Below are 17,253 nucleotides of genomic sequence, written 5' to 3'. Positions count from 1 at the left end.
AAGTACTAATCCTATTCGAAACGGTATGGCAAAAATCGTGATATTAACAAGGTTCGTAAGCGACAAAATGATGTATCCGAGCACAGGAACGACGTACATTAAAAGGAGCCGTTAAATCGAGTTGCTTCTATGCTCCTGTTCTTAATCGTTAACAACCAAACGAGGTAAGATCGATACAATGCGTATTTCTTTTGTATCGTTCGACGTTGCTCTTCGTAGGCATATTTCCCTTCATCCGATTCTCGTCATCGCGAACGACCATTTCACGGACTAATTACCCGATCAATCACTCCGGTTGATTGTCTGTTACCAGCTACCGTGAGTTTCGTGCGAAACATCCCGGAGTCAAATTGCAAAATGGCGGGTGCAAAGGATAAAAGAGAGGTCATCCGTCGAGAATAGAGGCAATTAGAGTCTATTCAAAGCCGAACTACTGGCACTTTGACGCAATCGCATCGCGAATTCATTCCGTCGTACGAGCGCAACAAGGATGCTTTCTTATTAACGCTGCGTCTTTCTTTATGGTGTTTACGTAACGGCCGTGCTTTTTGCGTTTGGCACCACCGGGCACTCGGTACGAGCCTGGCGAACCATGAAAACCGCGGCTCTCTTTGCATGCCACCACAAGGAAACGACGGAGGCCGCAAAGAAACCTGGAATTTCTGGCGATAATCGCTATTCTGCACCACCGCATCACTGACTCATTCTCGAAGAACGTCGCGTCGCTTCCTGAAAGGATCGTATTTCATATTGTGTAGAAAATTACTTTCCGGCATTATCTTGCGCGAAAATGAGAATCTCTGTTACGCCGCTGGAAGTATTATCCTGTTTGCCGCGGAGCTAGGCTCTGGTACATTAATTCCGGCTCTGTGATTTCTCAGCTTGCCAACGAAAATGGAACGGGACAAATCGATACATACTTCTACGAACAAGGCCCAAACTTGAAGCAACGCAATGATTTTGCAAAGGCTCTTTTTTCACGATCGCGATGCAAATGTTAATTGTTCGAAAGAGGTCCCAGGTGCGTACGCGAGCGGAGAGAAACGGGGCACAGCGTGGCGCGGGTCTGTTTGGAGAGAAAGGGCCGGAATTGAATTAACTCGAAGCGTCGGCCGCGACCTTCATTCGGCAGGTGCGCTTCCTGAAGATTGCGCCGCGCGATAATCGTCGATTGTCGATCATTTAACGGGGCCCGCGTTTCTCGTTACGGCCGGAACGAGTCGCAGTAACATTGTAGAAAGCAACGGTGAAAGCGTGTCAAAATTTGATACATCGTTCGAGAACCCCGCCTCGTAGCCGATGATTTACAGGGACGTATTAAAATTATTGAAATACTGACATGCGCGCGGACACGAAATCTTTTCCGCGTTACAACGGGCATTAATTCATTAGCGACCGGCTGGAAACGCGCCGCGGCACCTTTCGCGTATCGCGTAACCGTGGCACGCGATATTGTTGTTAGAAAGATGCTATTTCATCGACGATACAATCGTTCCTTCTCCTCCACGTCGTGTCAGAACTTTCATGAAACTGATACGAAACGAATTACCATCGATTTTTTGCCAATTACTCATGCCGCGACGGGACTCCCGTGACTAGTATTAGACCGAACCCGGACTTGATCGATGTTATTCTTCCTTGTCGGTAGCAGCACATTCTCGCCCTTTCCCTGCGGGACGTCTATCGAGTCCTTCCCTAATGCGTCCTTGATGAGAGCTAACCTTGCCAGAGGTCCTCCCCGCGTCCTCCCCGCCCTTCTGGATTACTCGGTTTATCGATGCGGACGATTATTTTGCTCATCGCGTTCGTCATCGTCTCTGCGGGTCATCCGGTTGTTAACTTCTTCTGACAGCATTATAGAGACCCGCGACGCGGTCAACTAGGCGGGATAATCTCTCGGACGACGACGTGAGCTCTTTTAGCAGCTATGTCGTAAGATCGTCTTCCAGAGTCGCGGGTCTAATCCTCCGATGAAAAATGATGCGTTCCGTTGGGTGTTCGAGACAGGCGATGGTCTTAACGAGCTTAGAACAGAGCTACGGGGCAACGAAATAACGATCGGATTCTTTTTCACCCGTCGACTAGGATCTCAAGAAACTTTCCCTATCGTTCGTAACAGTTAATATCAATTTTTAGAACTACCGATAGAGTCAGTAAAATTCCACCGATCAGCGAATGAAAATTACCCGTAAAAATCGTCGAGCAAGGCTAATATCTTGGATTCTTTACGAAACGCGCGCTTTCTTCTCGAGGGTAAAGAATTCCAAGGCAACGGTAAAACGTAGAGGTGAAACGCCGGCGAATGTGGCAAACGTTACCTGCAAAAATCTACGAACGATGCTCGTAACTTCAGCCTTGGATCTACGACGAGGCGAAACGAGTAATAAAGCACGCGAACGATCTAAAGAGATCACGCGGTCAGGGAGATTGCGTGAACACTATTGTCCATATATGTGCATCTGGAAACACAAGAAGTTTTTAATATTTACCTTTTCGCATAGCTCCTGAATTTTAACAAAATGTGCAAATACTTCAATAAGTATTTTGGGGTACCGGTTTCGGGAATATCGCGACAACCCTTGCTAGTTAAATTCCTGTAGCTTCAGTTTCCACTGTACACGCGTTCCATTTGGAAACACAAGAAGAATTTTTTAATATTTACCTTCGGTGCATAGCTTCTGAATTTTAACAAAATATCTAAAGACTACGTTTTGAGGAAGATTGAATTTAATAGGTATTTTGGGGTACCGGTTTCGGGAATATCGCGACAACCCTTGGTAGTTAAAACCCTGTAGCTTCGATTTCCAGTGTATACGCGTTCCAGTTGTAAAAGCCGAGGCATAGACAGCCAGTCGCCTGGCGTAAAAAGGGTAATGGAAGGGGTCTGGTGGAGGACCGACGACATTAGAGGCACATTAGCGTGCGCAACTCGTCGGGCAGCTGGTAGACTATCGGGGGCCAAGCTAATTACATGCCGATTCCTGGGGATCAGCTTCACAATGCCGTGTCGACATACCTCTGGCTCGTCGACTTGCGCGGGGGGTCCTCGATACTGATATATCCGTGTAACGGCGGTACGCTTTCGCGGAAAGGTTTCATCGGTTACACGCTGCCTCCGCGGAGCAGCGCGAGCGAGCTAATCGCTCGGAACTCGCTAACACGGCAGCGATTCGTGGCGTCGATTTACTGGCAGCGCTCCCCAACAAACGGCCGGGTAATTGTTCTTCCATGCGTGCTTCGTATGGAAGCATGGTTCCTCGCTCGACCGTCCGCGTACGTGGCTAGATGAAAGCGAGCGTGCACGAGATGCTATCGTTTGTGGATCGCCTACTAAATACAGAAGCGAATTACTTTCTCGCGAGTCGATTTCAGACTAGGATCCCGTTTAGGAGCTGGCCGCGTTCGATCGTCCACGGACTTTAAAACCTCAAACTTTAGTCGACGCGGAAGTTTCCATTTTTCCTCGATTTTATCAGGTGCAATAAAGACTTAAAATAAAGCTGTACTCCTTTCCTGAATCTTGATTTAAAGTTTGTTGTTAGAAAGAGTGCAACGTAGACTTTCGAGGATCGATATTGAAAGAGATAATGAGAGAGAAGTAATTTTAATAACCCTCGAGTAGCTGATCTATCGTTTTTACTTAGGATTATAGTTTAATCATGTGCCCACCTCTTTCAAAATTAATTAGATTTTACGCGTCACCTATGCCATTCGAAGAGATAATTGTGTTCCATAATACCTATAATAACTTATAGTCCTTGCGATTCAATTATACGCATTACTACTGCAGCGAGCTTTTACGACAATTCTATGAAATTCCATCCGGTTCATTAACATCATTCATATCTAATTTACGTACAGCACTAAAATCCGAAGTAAACGACTAACTAGGCGAATTGCAGGTGCCCCGATATTGCGCTACAGATATTATTAATCTTTTCCCAACCTGTGTATTCGGTTTCGTATGCGCTTTATGTCCCGATGATGTCGATAAATATTAAAAGCAATTATAAAACTTTGAGTACACACGGTTCTGATAACAAGAACAGTTATTTAACTAAATATACAGGGTGTTTAGCCAACCCTGGGGAAAAATTTAATGGGAGATTCTAGAGGCCAAAATAAGGCGAAAATCAAGAATATCAATTTCTTGACTGAGGCTTCATCAAAAAGTTATTAACAAATTAAATTAAAAATTTCAAATTGGTCTGGAAAAATTAATTTTGATTGCAGGGGTCAATTATAAGCATTTTTGGTAAATAGACATATCCCTGAAATCCTACCCATTTTTGAGAAAAAAATTCGGATAGGTGCTGATATTTTTTGGTAAAAAGAAAATTTTTCAAATCGTTCTGAAAAAAATTATTTTCGGTTGCACGAGTCGATTACAATCATTTTTGGTCATTACACATACCCCCCAAATCCTACGCATTTTCGAGAAAAAAATTCTTTACCGAAAATCTAATTTCTGGCCAGAAATGTCTGCCCGAATTTTCATGCGAATCTTTAAAACGTCATAACTTCTGAACGGATTGGACGATTTTAATGTTTAAAAAAGCAAACTACGCGTATTTTGGCGGAGAATATGTACAAATCGCAAAAATATTCAAAAAGTTGATCCGTGACCCCGCAAAATGAGAAAAACCCCATAAAAATGGTCCAATTTTCAAACAGCCATAACTTCTACAATTATGAATATATTTCAATGAAACTTTTTTCTGAAGTAGAGCTCATGGATACCTACAAAAAGGTATCAGACAACTTTTCTGTAGGGTGTCAAACGAAATTACTAAAAATGAAAAAGTAATTTTTAAGAAAAATCGACAGGGGGTAGGTGCCTAAATTTTTCGACGAAAAAAAAATTTTTCAAATCGTTCTAAAAAAATTATTTTCAGTTGCGGGGGTCAATTACAGTCATTTTTGGTGAACAGACCTACCCCCGAAATCCTACCCACTTTCTAGAAAAAAATTCAGATCAGGCGGAACTTTAAACGTTAATAACTTTATAACGAAATCTCTATCAACAAATTAGTATTTTTGATTTTCGTCTTCTTTTGACCTCTAGAATCTATACTAAACTCTTTCGAGAGTTATCTATAAATCGGCTTTGTCGCGAAAATTTACGCGTACGAACGCGAGATTCACCGCAAGAAGCGAACATCCTTCGTCGGGAATGGACAAGATGTTCATTAATGGGACAAAAGGTACGCAATTAATTAAAGCATCAAGTGAGCTAGGAAGCAGTCTTTGATCTTTTCAGTGAGAAACACATCTTAACATTTGAATTTTCGTCGCAGTGGGAGCCAGCCTGGCCTCAAATGAGCGCTCGTTCTTCAAATACGTACCTGAAGAACTCCCGCTGGTAACATCTGCGAACCACACGTAGATCCAGCGTGTTCTGCTGGAACGAAAAAGTTCTTGCGCGCATCTCTCCGCGGTACAAAGAATTATGAACACGCAGCTACAGATAGATAGTTAAAGCGTACCCACGAGATTTTCCTCGCAATGGTGCAGCGAATGGACAAAAGCCTCGTCTCACAACTGCGTGTACTTCCTATCGCTGTGTAGAAATGTTCAAAGGGAAATCTCGTTTTTGGTTTCGGAGCAAGTGAACAACCATACGCGACAGAGAAAATGAGTTGTATACTAATCCTGTGGAGTCACTCATAAACCCGAGGGATATGTCTGATATAGAAAAGCCTTTTGCTCAAATAAAAATAAACATTGTGAAATTTCTGTCACGTCGAGGAACGAGTACGGAGAAACATTTATCGGATAGTGCGATAGGTATTTGCACCGTTGCACTTTAAACGATGCAGTATCAGTTGAGCAATTTCTTTTTATCGAACGATGTAAAGTGTCAATCACGCGTCAATCGAGTGTAAACAATTCTCTTATCGGTGGTGTGTTTGTTCTCGCCATTTTAGCTTTCATACGACGCGCAATATATATAACTGTTCCTATACTTTAGACGTTTGCAAAGTTGAAAAATGAATAATTTGGCCAACGCGTTGGGTATGAATACAAGGTCGTTGATTTCTCAGATCGTCGTTCGTGCTCCACTATTTTCCCCCTGGTCGGAGCGTTTTGCAGATGAGGCATCCTAAAACGCGAAGCCTCTTCAAACTTTATTGTTCCTGGAAAGTAGTTCCGAGTACGTCGTGTGTGTCTTTATCATTTTCACGAGTGGCTACGCTCGACATACCTCGAGCGGAGGGACAGGCACCGGTGGTTCCTCTTCGCTATTAACGGCAGGATGTCTCGAGAAGACGAGGAACAACCTCGACAAACCTTTTCCTCTCTCGAGTGTGCCGGTTTGTAATGGCAAACATGGCACGTCCGTCGGGACTGTCGACGGCCTTTAGGTTCTCGCGAAAACTGTCGACCGTTGTCGTCGCCGTTGCAAACCGCTGATGACACTCTACGCCACTCGAACGGGCTGCTGCAGCGGCGCTTAGTTTCCTCGAAGAGGCTCGACCCTCGTCGCCGACGACCACGAATACGACGGTCTCTCTTCGGCAATTACAGCTCGAGTGGCACCGTAAGAGACAGGTGGTAGGCTGCGTCAGGTCGTACGCGCCGACTTCAGGGTTCCTTTTTATCCTAGCGCCTCCTGCGAATTTATGACAGGGTATATATTTCACTATTTATCCCGCGAGAAGTCTTGTTCTTGCGTTTTACGATACCCCCCGAGATTTAGAACGCGTAACCTGTCCGTGTGGTATTTCCCTTTTTTACGCTGCAACCTGGAAGGATCGCAATCGCGACAAATTTTCAAAACGTTCCTCTCGCAAGAAACATACCTTTAAACCTATCAAACAAATTCTTCTATTTATTTTTCTAAAGTTTTGGATAGGTTTGAGTTACGCTGGGCGAGAGAATAAATTTATTTCGATATTTATGACGAACGTTAATTATTATTTCGCGCTGCATCATCGCCGGTAAGAGAATTATAACCCCGCGATTGAAATTGTAATTCACTTGGCGCGTAGTTCAGACTTTGCTACCTTTGACTATCGTCTTTCCCGGGGAACGACGCGCTGTTTGAGCAGGAAGTGATTCAATAGTGACGACATGAAACGTGGGTGTACCGAGTTCTTCGAATTCAAAGAACCAGCATGGTATTGCAGGGGAATGCAATTACTTTTAGAACGATGCCAGAACACCATAGACCATTAGGCTCCAAAGTAGATTTTGTTGTAGTTATCACCTAATAAATCAAGCTTTTCAAGCGCGTAATATTTTTTGAGATACCTTAATATCGCCACGCTTTGGCCATGGTTAAATATGGAGAAGCATAATAAGTGAATGTACATCTTTCAAACGTATTCTATTTCCTGTTACTTCGTTACGTTGTCGCTACTTTTTTCAGGCCAGTGGGTCGAAAAATTATTATCGGAACGAATTTGTCTTCCTATTAGGCCGGATAATCGACGTTCTACCGTTTTTCGTTCGCAATTCCGAGAGACCACGGCCAGTGTCTAGCCACGCAAAGAAATAAAGACCTTCGACAGCCTCCGAGTCCCTTTATGTTCCGACGCCGATTAAAAAGGACGACTCTTGCATTCGACGACTAATGACGCATTAAACGAGCCCCGCGCGACGAACACCGGCCATGAATCATCGTGCGGGGCCTCACAGCCGATATCGTGTACTTTTTCCCGTACGTCGTACGTTACCGATCGACAAATTCCTCGGGCCCCCATAAATTCATACGTACGCGCACGGATTAACGCCGCAAAACGCGATGGTGGAAACTGGTCGCTTTACCAGCAATTATTTACAACTATGCGTGTCCATATCGCGAAATTAAAAAACAATAACGAAGCACCTCGGATCAACCCCTACTATATGTTCCGTTCGAATGCTTCAGCGTGTCGCTCTTGGTACATACGTGTTTACGATGAATATATCGCTGAATTATTTTCGAATTTCATGGGCCTCAGGACCCTTCCCTTGTTATATGTGTCATATTATATCAGACGTGTCTTAACATATGTATTTCATTAGCGTTATAAATGTAAACAGTAAGTGAAAAATGTTTTCGAACTTTTTGGGGTATTACTACGACAATGTAGTGCATTTATTATTTTATTAACAATCATGGGGTTAAAACTCCCTTCTATTTCCCATCGGTCTTAATTATACATAATAACATTTTATAATCATAAAACACGGCAGTTTATCGTAAAATTTGCATTAATGTGTATGATCGGAAACTTTCTGCCAGGGGATGTATTACAACGAAAGATTTGAATTTCGTTAAAAAAATTTTGTGATTGAATTGATTGGTTTTCGTTTCTTAATTTTTCGAAAATTAGTTGTGTCATAGGGGCGGTCAGGGTAAATGAGTCCTTAGCGAGCGTAAAGAAATTCCTGATGGTCTGGTCGTTGGCGCGCGCGGGGATTAACGCCGCGGATGGAGACGGTGAAAAGTGGTCGGTTCGCGGCGACGAAAACGCGCCTTATCGTAATACGATCGATAAAACTGGATCTATCGGGGACCGTTGGCGGGATCCTGGATAACGCTCACGGGCATGACACGTTGCCAGCCGATAAACGCAGCCCGGGCCCACGGAGCGAGGAAACTCGATGCGGGATCCTCGTCGTCAAGGGCTGCGGATAATCGACTTAACGACGGGGCTTAACGACTTCTCGGTAACGGTTCCGCCGGGCTTCGTCGTCGCCGGGTATTACGATCCGCGGGAATTCTAAACTTGGGCCCTGTCCAGCGGTCCCGCAGTCCGCTCCAAGCGATCGAGACGCGGCTCTATAATGCACGGGCGACACCGCCATACGTGTCATGGGGAATCGATCCGATCCGGTTGTAAGCCGACCTAACCATAAGTCCGGAGTGGATCGAGCGTGCTCCAACGAGCGTGTTCGACAACAAGAGTACTTGCCTCTTCGTTGTGCGTAGGAAAGCTGAATAAAATTCCTCCTCCTCCCCCCCACCCTCCGTGTACCACGAACGTGGAACATTGACGTTTGTTTCCGTCGGAGCCGCGCCACGGGGAGGTAGGGACAAAGGGCGAAGAGACATGTGATTTACCGGGATTAACGATTCGAGCTTTGATTAAATTTGTTTCTACCCGCGGGTTAACAACGCACTGACCTCCGGGGTGCTCCGTGGCTTTTATAACTGCATTTTTATGGTGATCCGACGGCGTAAACGGTTTGGGGAGATTTAAGATTAACCTGACCTTAGGAGGCGTAACCTGTTGGCTGTTTTATGGGATTCCTTTTTTACCCGTCATAAATATGATTCCGCCATTGTAGTTCCTGGATCTCTGTGCTTGTAAAAATTGCTGGTCTACGGTAATAGGCATTGTTTGCGTTCGCTTTGGTCGAAAGGGGCTTAGCGGTTTAGACGAGGCGGCAAAATGAACAAACTGTTGTCAGAGTTGGCCAATTATATACAATTAGGCTGTGGTAGTACTGTGCTTTAAAATTTGTTCATTTCTTTCGTCGATTAACTTTGTGTTGTCAATATATAAACTTTAAATCAAGGAATTAAAGGGTTAATTTGTGAAAAGGCTTCTATACTTTCTTACAGTCTGATTTGCTTTAAAATTTACTTATATCTCAAGTTTAAATACTCAACTACTTTCGAAAGAATTCTATTACGTTTACATCGTCGACGTACAATTTGGCGAAGGTTGAGCTTAGCTGTTTCGAAGTACCAGGTAAACATCGTAGCGTTTGGACTCGATTTGTTTTGAAAACACTTATCCTTCCCCTCTACGACGTTGCCCCATTTTACCCTCATTACTATAGCCAATGAGAATCCCATTGCGTTTACCTGAATCGCCGTGCTCGACGAGTACGAGGACACCGCAATTCACAGTATCGCGGCGAAGCGTGGGAAATGGTAGGAACCGTAGTCTCTCCGTCATCCTTGCTTACCTCGTGTCTCCATCTAATTTCTGTTTTTTTCGTTTTACTTTCTAGGACTGTGACAACCTGGCGGACGGCTCGGAGCGTGACTCCCCTTGGAGCTGTGGGGGTGGCAGCGGTAGTGGCCGCAGACCCCTCACCTCCATTATCGAGCACCTACGCACCTCCAAAAGCAGACTTCACAATGGTGAGTCACAGAACCAGCATTATCGTCCTACTATTTTTCGCATCAACAATCTCCTGTCTCGATAATTAATTTTATCCGAAACCAAGTGTCTTTCTTTTCGAAACGTTCGCGTGATTTTGTAAAAACTTATCGAGAGGTAAATTCGTGGAGCTTAAAACTTCGATTTCTTAAAATCGAAGATGGTCAAAGTTCTTATTTAAATATATGCTTCGAGTAATGAATAATAGATAAAGGTTTGCCTGTTTTTAATTTACAAAAGTCAAGCAGCGACCACTATGGTTTGTATTTTTAATTTAACGTTGATTTCTTTCGAAGCTTGGTACCATTGATCGAACGCCTAAAATATTGCAACGTTCGAACCCAATTAGCGTGAGAGAATCATAGTAGCATTTAGATCCCATAGGATTTCACAGAGACTCTCCATAATATCCTAATCTACGTTGGAAGGAGGTGCACACACGGGCCATTAGAAGTAACGAGCCCGCCTATGCTATAAGCAGAAGAGTGATGACTGCCGCTCGTAACGATAATAAATAATCGGCGAAATATAAAACCACGAAACGATTCGTTCCCCGGGTAGTCGGACTGGGATTCTCGAGAGAATCAGCGAGACTCTGGTGATGTCTTCATCCAAGGTAATTAGAGGCAAGGATGCACATAAACAGGACGTTATAGTGCGCCGGTTCTCTCGAGTGAAACGGATGTCCCCATCCTGACTGCCTTTTTCACGTCAACGAGCTCTCGTCTTCTGTTAGCGTCCTTGCACAAACGAATCGAGACAGGGTGGAGGGAGGATGAACAGATCTTCGGTCGCAAACCGGGACGCGAAAGGAACAGTTGGATGGATTGATTCGCGAACAGAGTAAATGGATATTGACCGACGCTGAGACTCGGGGATTCGGAAACAACTTGCTCCGCCACTGGGACAAACTAGTGGACGTTAACATATTTATAATATTTTCTTTTCGCAAGACTTCTCGTCGAGGTCACAAAAATTAGTTAACATTTAGACGTTAGATACAATAATAATAGTCACTATCGTTAAGAACAAATTGAATCGCCAACTTCCGCGAAAGAGTTTCGTTCATTCTCGAGCGCCCATACATTTATTCGCTCGTCGTTTATTATTGGTTATATTTTTTTTTCATTATAAAATCGTTTTACGATTTCCATAACCAGAAGACGAAAAAAGCCGCGTATCGAGAGACGGAGAAACTTATCGTGCAAAACATTGCCAGCAGGCGATAAACAAACCTGAATCGATTTTTTTAAAGCGTTGCAACCGGTTCTGTGTGGACGTACAATCTTCCCCATTACCGCGGCGGTGCGGTGGCAATATCGGCTCGAAACACAACCAAATTAACGTCTTAATTAGAGAATCCTCCGTGCATTGAGAAACGACCAATCAAACCGGAAACAGTGGAGGTTCCGAAGGTTCGTGGATCGTGTTCGAGCCCCGTATAAGCATCGAGCCGGTAGGCATGCAGGGTAAAAGAAGCTAGCAGGAGAAGATCTCGACGTCAATCACGATTACGGGATGAGTTTTCAGCGCGCGTCTCATTAGCCCACGCCCTCATTATTACGTTATCAACGTCCCCGGGTTCGCATAATGGGCTCTGAATATATTTATGAGGGTAATCCCCGCGGCCGTTCGCGGCCATACGAAAGCCGGCACCGAAGCGGCTCGGACCGTAACAATAATCCTTATATCCCCCACATAATTGTGCCCGCGGAGGATTTATAGAGCTGGTCCCGGGCACCGATCCTATCTAACGATCTGCCCATTGAGTAGGCAGCCTAGGACTGCACGGGGATGCTCTGCGAGGCCCCGGGAATCGGATTCATTCAAAACCGCGAGCAACCGAGTGCACGAAACCTCTCCTCTTTTGCGTTCGGGTCATCTAGATTCGTACGGTCTTTCGGCCGTGTTTCTGCCTGATTGGTTTATCGACCTTTCGCGAAACATTCGAGTAATTCCCCGGACCCGAAGCAATTTGGTTGTTCGCCGGTTTATCTGATCCGCCGTGATAAATCAGGGCTTGAACTTTTAGGATCATTTCCTTCTCGGCGTTATTGTGCCTCACCCGAGTGTCTTCGAGCAGGAAGCTTTTCAAAAGGTAACCAGAATGTAAAAAATTGTGTTAGATATTGGCCATCTAAAACTTTTAATTTTCAAATAACTGCATCGTGTGTACAGTGAACTAGCAATAGCGCGAGCACGCAACGTTAATCTCGTAATGGAACGATAATACATTTTTTCAAGTCCACGATAGAAGTTCTTTTATTAACTAAAAAAAAATTCCACTACTATCATTACGAGATTAGCGTCGCGTGTTTACTTTTCCTCGTTATTGTATATTTTCTATTTGATAACACTAGCTTCGACAAGAGGTTTACAATTTATAATTAAATTATAAGTCACGGTATCGATTCTATATCGTTCTACGACTATTTCTATATATATTTCTCTACTTCGATCGTAAAAATTCATTGCATGATAATTATCTAGCGACCTCGCAGGTCGATCGTGCGTCGAATAGAGTAATAGAAATGTCAGATGCAAGGATTTGCGTAGCCAAGGATAGGAAATGACGCGTTTCGAATCGAAGATAGGAAAATGTCAAAAAGACACGATTATGCTCTCCAAGGACGTTCTTTTATCCCTGTCAACGAAGTGCCGGGGAGTTCGTAGATTGTCTCGGGATTAGTTATTCCAGGATGATCGTCGGTTATTATCGCGTGTTCGTTCCATGCCGGATGACATCATGGACTCTGCTCGCGTCTAGGTAATTCCATTCCTCGGTTCTCTTTTCTTCTGCGTCCGCGAACAGCGCTTCGTTGCACCCTCCTAATAAGGAGCTGGCGATGATCCACTGAGATAGATTCGCGTGTCATTAGCGGCGATTTCAATCCGAATTGCTCTGTCAATTGTGGGAGCGGTCCTAGGTTCTTGCTTCTCGCGTAGCAACGCTCGTTTCGAGCAAAAGTGTTTTATAGGTTCGGTACCGTTAGAGTGCTTCGCTGGTGAAAGAACAAGCTCGTTGTTAGAAACGCTGTTTTTGGCATGGATGGACGATTACGCGATGCAGGACTTTGCGAATAAATCCTTCAGGAGTGATGAATTGATTTGGCGTTGGGTGAGAATATGGACGACTCCGACTCTGAGCTCGCGTTTATCCTGCCAACTCTTTTTAACGATACTACGCGCCCAGTGAATTTCATTTCTGCGAATTAAATTTATTCGCAACCATATATAATTGTGATATAACATATTATATACGTTATAGAGTATTTATAGCTTCGCGAGCGTGTTTACACAGTAACTGTACTTGTATTCTACAGGTATTCTTTCAAGTTTCAAAGCCTGTGCTTTGCATAGTTTAGCCACATTAAAGAATGATTTTTATTGCTAAACATTTACAGTTTTTAACCACAAAATGAACTTTGTCTCCCATAGAATGATAGATGCATCGTTTAATTATTCGTCCATCGCGTCAAGCCCAATTTTCACTGAATTTCCGATTTAAATCCGTTCTTCCGGTTTCACTGGACATCACCAGTAATTAAAAAACACATTAATTCGGGTAGAAAAGGCTCTGCGTTTTTCAGATCTCAGTCGTCGAGTATTGGCCTCGTTATCATTAGCGATAAATCCATTCCACTTTAAGTCGTTTCGTGAAAGAGTTGTCGTTCGTTCGCAACGAGCGGACGACTTCCGATGCAGCGTCGCCGATAAGGCCAATTACAATCGCGGTTTGAAAATCCATCGTCGAGCGTGCCGCCGGAAACCGCGTTTCGTGGCTGAATCAGCGGGCGCGCACGACGCAGAAATAATGAAAAGCCAAGCGATAAATAATGTATCGGAACCGCGGGAGGCGTATAACTCATTCCGCGAGAATATAGCCCTCGCGTCGGCCTCAGCAGCTCTCCTTCTTCTCCGCGCTTCCTTCGCCGGTTCCCCTCTCCGGACGGTAGATTCTCCAGCTGCCATAAATCCGAGCGCTACCATCCGAGGCTCTAATTGCATTATAAATTGTGCATGCGCCTGCACATCCTGGCGAGCGCGGAGCGCAACGCGCTACCCCTACTGCCGTGTCGAATCGTCGCTTCCAGGATGCTGTCTGGAATCGACCAGGAACGAGAAGACCCCTGCTTCGACCTCGGGAATACGTTTACCCGCCAAGCCGTACCGCGCGAGATTCAATTTCCCTCGCCAACGACAACTTTCCTACGCGATAATAATAATATTAACCCTTTGTAAGATACCCTGTCCAAACAAATTTTAATCTAAGTCTCAGGTCTCTCTGTAGCTGCTAGAAATCGGTAAGGTTCGTGTCTTTTTTTGTTTACGGGTCTTTTTACATGGGGTTTATTCACTCTTTGATATAAAACAGTTACAATCAATTACTATATTGTAAGGTACGGTATTTTATTTTTACAATTTTGTTATCACTTCGTATTGACAAGTAACTTCCCTAGCAAACGAGATGAACCAATCTATTCGACTCTGCATAAAGTTATGCTGGACCAACCCATTATGGCTGTTACGTTTAGATCAATTAGATGGTTTTCCAAGACTTCCAAATTTGGCGAGTTCCCGGTACGTCTTGACCCATGGAAATAATATGCAGGCTCTGAGATAAGTCATACCTGTTAAACTCGTCGCGATAGCCGCATTCTGAAAACAGGAAACGCGATGGCCAATAAGAGGCCCTGAAGACGGAGGCGGATGTACCGAAACGCATCTGTGGCCGGTCGCAGCTACGTTTATCGCAATAGTAAAAATACGTGGCTGTAAATAACGGCGGTGGCTTGTGCAACGAGTCCTCATTAGCATCGTATCGCCGACATAAGTTATTGCGCCTAATGATAGAGGCGACCCTGAACGCGGTAAGGGGCAAAAAGAAATTGAACTTTGCTGGAGGGAGTAACAGAACCGGAAAATGTATTCGTAAAAAGACCAGCGCGAGGAAAATGGTTCGATTCATCGACCACGCAACGACGGGTTGCGATACAAATCGATACAATTAGTTTCGTCTATATAATACAGGAATGATTTTTGTCGCGGAAGTAATTAATTGTATCTACGCTGTAGGTCAATTTTTATTTTATTTTCAAGGCTCTCTGTTACTGTTAATTCCACGTTCGTTGTACACTATAAATAATTGCAGGCGTTAAAAAAGCTAGGGGCAGACGTATTAATATTTTATGGTTACCCGATACATTCCGCGAGAAGCACAGGTAGTCGATAATGTTCAGATCGTTGAGATATTAGAAAGTCTCCCTCCTACGGCTTAAAGGAAGACGAGCGCACGGTTGCGGGCGTGAAAGAGGCAAAGCCGTGCTCGAACCGTTAATCGCGAGCGTAATTACGATAATCGCTCATTGATTGCGCCGTGAACGTGCCTTCTGCATTTTCCTACCGCGTCTCGAGCCTGCACAAAGCGTTGCACCTATTGCATCACGGGCATAGTAGCCTATAGAGATTCAAGCTTCATTGAAAATCGAATACGTGAAAGCTTGTAACCCGAAGGTGGGCGAAATTTTATTCGGATAATAGATAACCATTGAAATCGACGCCAACCAATTTACCCGCGACATTTATTCGATCCAACGGTTGATATTTTTATTTATCCGTCACGAAGTATTTCATCTTATTTCTATTCAACCCCTTGTCGTGCAATGAAGAGTCCGACACAAATTCTTAATGTCAAGTCTCACAGTCATGAGGCTACTCACTCATCATCGAGTCTTATATATTAAAATTAACAAATTTTTACATTGTTAAAGAATTCGTAAAACAAATCTATTCTTTTTCATGGCCATTCCTTTTACGAACAAATAAAATTGAAATCTTCTATTCGTTGCTCGAAGTCGCCAGCCATTCTATCTCGTATCAAATTAGATATCGACAACGCTTTGGCCAAGAATCCTAATATTTCTGGATCGAAGATCCGGAAGATTTTAATTTCGTGATTTTAACGCGAATATATCTTACAAATTTTTCGATTGTAAATCGTTAGATCGAGACTCTCGGTTCATGAATTGATCGTCTTCGAGGAACGACGCGAAAGATAAGTCGAATCCTCCCGTGCGCGTTCTCTAGCGCGAGTCAACGATCCTGGGGAGGCGCGAACGAAAAAAAAGCAAAGGAAAGCATCGCATCTGCGTAACAATAAACCGAGAGCAACCGCAGGGTTACGTTTCGTATTAAGACAACATCCCCCTGTCATCTCCATTCTCTGTGGCTTCCGCGTCGAGAGGCCCCGGCCAGGGCCCGTTTTTGTTCGATCCTCACGATTCTCTGGCCGATAACGCGTATATCCGAGTAGCCATCAGAATCCCAAGATAGCACCACCATCTAGAGCACCATCCGTTACAGCATCCAGTGCCAAGCAGCATCCATTACTCGGGCCCGGGTCCCGGTGCGTATTGTATTCCACCGGGTTCCTGGCTGCGTTCTGCGTTCCATCGTCGGCACGGAGAGCTTTATTAATGTCTTTATTCACGGCGTCTACCAACGAATAGATGCATTATCTGCAACGGTGCCCCCGTCGCTGGTCCCGGATAAATCGCGGCGACTGCTTTTCACCGTTCACGTGCGCTCCTCGTCGTCCACGTGTCAATCACGCGTGCACGAATTCGCTTTCACTCGGTTAATTGAGTTTATCGTGACTCTCCCTCTCCGTCTCGTCGCCCCGTCTTGGTCCCGCCGCGATCGCAGAAACGTGAATCCTGAAAATTAGATCGCGCGTTGCACGTGGGTGGCGACATTAATCAACCCGACGCCGCGGCTCGTGATGAAGCTCCGCGTTTGTTGCTGGTCATCCAATTTACCACGGGCTGCTTTTACGACGATTTGTAACGCGGAAATGACGTACACGCGGCGATTAGGCGCGTTCCGAGGGAAGACGTACGACGGAGTTTAGGAGAGAGTCGATTGGACCGCTTAAATTAAAGCGAAATAATTTACCAGACGCAGGATAGAGTTGAAACTTTAATGGGGATACCGCTTTGTTGGAAGTTGAAAAATTGAATATTTTAGCGTGAATTCGAGACCACTGTGCGGTGTGGGGTCGCGTTCGGATCCCCGTTCCTCGCGTCGATGTCCTCGTGCAGGACCAGGTTCCGCTTAACGACTCCACTCGAGTTTGTGTACCGATCAATTC

The 17,253-nt window shown here is 44.6% G+C and overlaps 1 protein-coding gene across 1 annotated transcript in view; it reads left to right on the top strand.

Moving 5' to 3' along the window:
* Window positions 1-17,253, top strand: part of LOC143351785 (uncharacterized) — a 304,713-nt gene that overhangs the window by 34,349 nt on the left and 253,111 nt on the right. Inside the window, exon 2 of the mRNA XM_076783701.1 lies at window positions 9,952-10,084. The gene's annotated coding sequence lies outside the window, so the exon portion shown is untranslated. The remainder of the gene's footprint in view (window positions 1-9,951; window positions 10,085-17,253) is intronic.

The sequence above is a fragment of the Colletes latitarsis genome, chromosome 2, assembly GCF_051014445.1.
Source record: "Colletes latitarsis isolate SP2378_abdomen chromosome 2, iyColLati1, whole genome shotgun sequence".
Classification (NCBI taxonomy): Eukaryota; Metazoa; Arthropoda; class Insecta; order Hymenoptera; family Colletidae; genus Colletes; species Colletes latitarsis.
This window is presented reverse-complemented; position numbering and strand designations above follow the sequence as displayed.